Here is a 5,367-nt window from a genome sequence, read left to right as displayed (position 1 = left end):
TGTCACATTCCGGAAGTCATTCGGCTTTGTTTTCCGGAAATGTAGTTTCTCTGGGATATCAGTACCTCTCTGTGTACTGTCAGTCAGATGTGAGGTCAGTACAGGTGCATCAAAGCTGGGACCGAGAGACTGAAAAACAGCTTCTATCTCAAGGCCCATCAGACTGTTAAACAGCCACCACTAACACAGAGAGAGGCTGCTGCCTACATACAGACTTGAAATCACTGGCCACTTTAATACGTGGAACACTGGTCACATTTATAAAGCATTACTCATCTCATATGTATAGACTGTATTCTATTCTACTGTATCTTAGTCTATGCATTACTCATCTCATATGTGTATACTGTATTCTATACTATTCTACTGTATCATAGTCTATGCATTACTCATCTCATATGTATAGACTGTATTCTATTCTACTGTATCTTAGTCTATGCATTACTCATCTCATATGTAGATACTGTATTCTATACTATTCTACTGTATCTTAGTCTATGCATTACTCATCTCATATGTATATACTGTATTCTATACTATTCTACTGTATCAGTCTATGCATTACTCATCTCATATGTATATACTGTATTCTATACTATTCTACTGTATCTTAGTCTATGCATTACTCATCTCATATGTAGATACTGTATTCTATACTATTCTACTGTATCTTAGTCTATGCATTACTCATCTCATATGTATATACTGTATTCTATACTATTCTACTGTATCAGTCTATGCATTACTCATCTCATATGTATATACTGTATTCTATACTATTCTACTGTATCTTAGTCTATGTATTACTCATCTCATATGTATATACTGTATTCTATACTACTGTATCATAGTCTATGTATTAATCATCTCATATGTATATACTGTATTCTATTCTACTGTATCTTAGTCTATGCATTTGTAACAGTATAACTTTACGTCCGTCCCTCGTCCATACCCGGGCGCGAACCAGGGACCCTCTGCACACATCGACAACAGTCACCCTCGAAGCATCGTTACCCATCGCTCCACAAAAGCCGCGGCCCTTGCAGAGCAAGGGGAACTACTACTTCAAGGTCTCAGAGCAAGTGGCGTAACCGATTGAAACGCTATTTAGCGCACACCGCTAACTAAGCTAGCCGTTTCACATCCGTTACACATTACTCATCTCATATGTATATACTGTATTCTATACTATTCTACTGTATCTTAGTCTATGCATTACTCATCTCATATGTATATACTGTATTCTATACTATTCTACTGTATCTTAGTCTATGCATTACTCATCTCATATGTAGATACTGTATTCTATACTATTCTACTGTATCTTAGTCTATGCATTACTCATCTCATATGTAGATACTGTATTCTATACTATTCTACTGTATCATAGTCTATGCATTACTCATCTCATATGTAGATACTGTATTCTATACTATTCTACTGTAACTTAGTCTATGCATTACTCATCTCATATGTAGATACTGTATTCTATACTATTCTACTGCATCTTAGTCTATGCATTACTCATCTCATATGTATATACTGTATTCTATACTATTCTACTGTATCATAGTCTATGCCGCTCTGTCATTGCTCCTCCATATACAGTGCCTTGCGAAAGTATTCGGCCCCCTTGAACTTTGCGACCTTTTGCCACATTTCAGGCTTCAAACATAAAGATATAAAACTGTATTTTTTTGTGAAGAATCAACAAGTGGGACACAATCATGAAGTGGAACGACATTTATTGGATATTTCAAACTTTTTTAACAAATCAAAGACTGAAAAATTGGGTGTGCAAAATTATTCAGCCCCCTTAAGTTAATACTTTGTAGCGCCACCTTTTGCTGCGATTACAGCCGTAAGTCGCTTGGGGTATGTCTCTATCAGTTTTGCACATCGAGAGACTGGCATTTTTTTCCCATTCCTCCTTGCAAAACAGCTCGAGCTCAGTGAGGTTGGATGGAGAGCATTTGTGAACAGCAGTTTTCAGTTCTTTCCACAGATTCTCGATTGGATTCAGGTCTGGACTTTGACTTGGCCATTCTAACACCTGGATATGTTTATTTTTTAACCATTCCATTGTAGATTTTGCTTTATGTTTTGGATCATTGTCTTGTTGGAAGACAAATCTCCGTCCCAGTCTCAGGTCTTTTGCAGACTCCATCAGGTTTTCTTCCAGAATGGTCCTGTATTTGGCTCCATCCATCTTCCCATTAATTTTAACCATCTTCCCTGTCCCTGCTGAAGAAAAGCAGGCCCAAACCATGATGCTGCCACCACCATGTTTGACAGTGGGGATGGTGTGTTCAGGGTGATGAGCTGTGTTGCTTTAACGCCAAACATAACGTTTTGCATTGTTGCCAAAAAGTTCAATTTTGGTTTCATCTGACCAGAGCACCTTCTTCCACATGTTTGGTGTGTCTCCCAGGTGCCTTGTGGCAAACTTTAAACGACACTTTTTATGGATATCTTTAAGAAATGGCTTTCTTCTTGCCACTGTTCCATAAAGGCCAGATTTGTGCAATATACAACTGATTGTTGTCCTATGGACAGAGTCTCCCACCTCAGCTGTAGATCTCTGCAGTTCATCCAGAGTGATCATGGGCCTCTTGGCTGCATCTCTGATCAGTCTTCTCCTTGTATGAGCTGAAAGTTTAGAGGGACGGCCAGGTCTTGGTAGATTTGCAGTGGTCTGATACTCCTTCCATTTCAATATTATTGCTTGCACAGTGCTCCTTGGGATGTTTAAAGCTTGGGAAATATTTTTGTATCCAAATCCGGCTTTAAACTTCTTCACAACAGTATCTCGGACCTGCCTGGTGTGTTCCTTGTTCTTCATGATGCTCTCTGCGCTTTTAACGGACCTCTGAGACTATCACAGTGCAGGTGCATTTATACGGAGACTTGATTACACACAGGTGGATTGTATTTATCATCATTAGTCATTTAGGTCAACATTGGATCATTCAGAGATCCTCACTGAACTTCTGGAGAGAGTTTGCTGCTCTGAAAGTAAAGGGGCTGAATAATTTTGCACGCCCAATTCTTCAGTTTTTGATTTGTTAAAAAAGTTTGAAATATCCAATAAATGTCGTTCCACTTCATGATTGTGTCCCACTTGTTGTTGATGCTTCACAAAAAAATACAGTTTTATATCTTTATGTTTGAAGCCTGAAATGTGGCAAAAGGTCGCAAAGTTCAAGGGGGCCGAATACTTTCGCAAGGCACTGTATATACAGTGGGGAAAACAAGTATTTGATACACTGCCGATTTTCCAGGTTTTCCTACTTACAAAGCATGTAGAGGTCTGTAATGTTTATCATAGTTACACTTCAACTGTGAGAGACGGAATCTAAAACAAAAATCCAGAAAATTACATTGTATGATTTTTAAGTAATTAATTTGCATTTTATTGTAAATGCAGTGTATCAAATACTTGTTCTCCCCACTGTATATATATATATATATATATATATATATATATATATATATATATATATATATATATATATATTCTTATTCCATTCCTTTACTTAGATCTGTGTGTACTAGGTATTTGTTGTGGAATTGTTAGATATTACTTGTTCGATTTTGCTGCACTGTCGGAACTAGTACTCCATCCCTATTGGTTAGTACACACATCTCCTCCATCCCTGTTGGTTAGTACACACATCTGCTCCATCCTTATTGGTCAGTAAATGCATTTCTCTACACCACAAGCATTTCGTTACACTCGCATTAACATCTGCTAACCATGTGTATGTGACCAATAACATCTGCTAACCATGTGTATGTGACCATTAACATCTGCTAACCATGTGTATGTGACCAATAACATCTGCTAACCATGTGTATGTGACCAATAACATCTGCTAACCATGTGTATGTGACCAATAACATCTGCTAACCATGTGTATGTGACCAATAACATCTGCTAACCCTGTGTATGTGACCAATAACATCTGCTAACCCTGTGTATGTGACCAATAACATCTGCTAACCCTGTGTATGTGACCAATAACATCTGCTAACCATGTGTATGTGACCAATAACATCTGCTAACCATGTGTATGTGACCAATAACATCTGCTAACCCTGTGTATGTGACCAATAACATCTGCTAACCATGTGTATGTGACCAATAACATCTGCTAACCCTGTGTATGTGACCAATAACATCTGCTAACCATGTGTATGTGACCAATAACATCTGCTAACCCTGTGTATGTGACCAATAACATCTGCTAACCATGTGTATGTGACCAATAACATCTGCTAACCATGTGTATGTGACCAATAACATCTCCTAACCATGTGTATGTGACCAATAACATCTGCTAACCCTGTGTATGTGACCAATAACATCTGCTAACCCTGTGTATGTGACCAATAACATCTGCTAACCATGTGTATGTGACCAATAACATCTGCTAACCATGTGTATGTGACCAATAACATCTGCTAACCATGTGTATGTGACCAATAACATCTGCTAACCATGTGTACGTGACCAATAACATCTGCTAACCATGTGACCAATAACATCTGCTAACCATGTGTATGTGACCAATAACATCTGCTAACCATGTGTATGTGACCAATAACATCTGCTAACCATGTGACCAATAACATCTGCTAACCATGTGTATGTGACCAATAACATCTGCTAACCCTGTGTATGTGACCAATAACATCTGCTAACCATGTGTATGTGACCAATAACATCTTCTAACCATGTGTATCTGACCAATAACATCTGCTAACCATGTGTATGTGACCAATACAATTTGATTTGAGTTGATTTGACCTTTCAGCCTTGACAAAAAATAGCAATTTATTCCCACTTTGTAACACAACAAAATGTGGAAAAATTTGAGGGGTGTGAATATTTTCTGAAGGCACATATCTTAAGCCCAATTCCCATAGCAGGGGTGTCGAGGTGCTGGAGCACTCCCTGATAGATTACATTCAAAATATGTATAAAATAATAAAAATAACTTTTAGTGCCAAATCAAATCACATTTTATTTTTCACATGCGCCGAATTACAACAGGTGTATAACATACCTACATACCCACACCTGTTGTGTAGGTACCGATCCTCTACATCTACAAAATTGCTTCCAACACTCTTCTCAGCAAACTGGATGCAGTTTATCACAGTGCCATCCGTTTTGTCACTAAAGCACCTTATACTACCCACCACTGCGACTTGTATGCTCTAGTCGGCTGGCCCTCGCTACATATTCGTCGCCAGACCCACTGGCTCCAGGTCATCTACAAGGCCATGCTAGGCAAAGCTCCGCCTTATCTCAGCTCACTGGTCACGATGGCAACACCCATCCGTAGCACGCGCTCCAGC

This window comes from Oncorhynchus gorbuscha, unplaced genomic scaffold (genome assembly GCF_021184085.1).
Source record: "Oncorhynchus gorbuscha isolate QuinsamMale2020 ecotype Even-year unplaced genomic scaffold, OgorEven_v1.0 Un_scaffold_987, whole genome shotgun sequence".
Taxonomy (NCBI): Eukaryota; Metazoa; Chordata; class Actinopteri; order Salmoniformes; family Salmonidae; genus Oncorhynchus; species Oncorhynchus gorbuscha.
The sequence above is the reverse complement of the archived record's forward strand: the minus strand, read 5'-3'. Positions refer to the sequence as shown.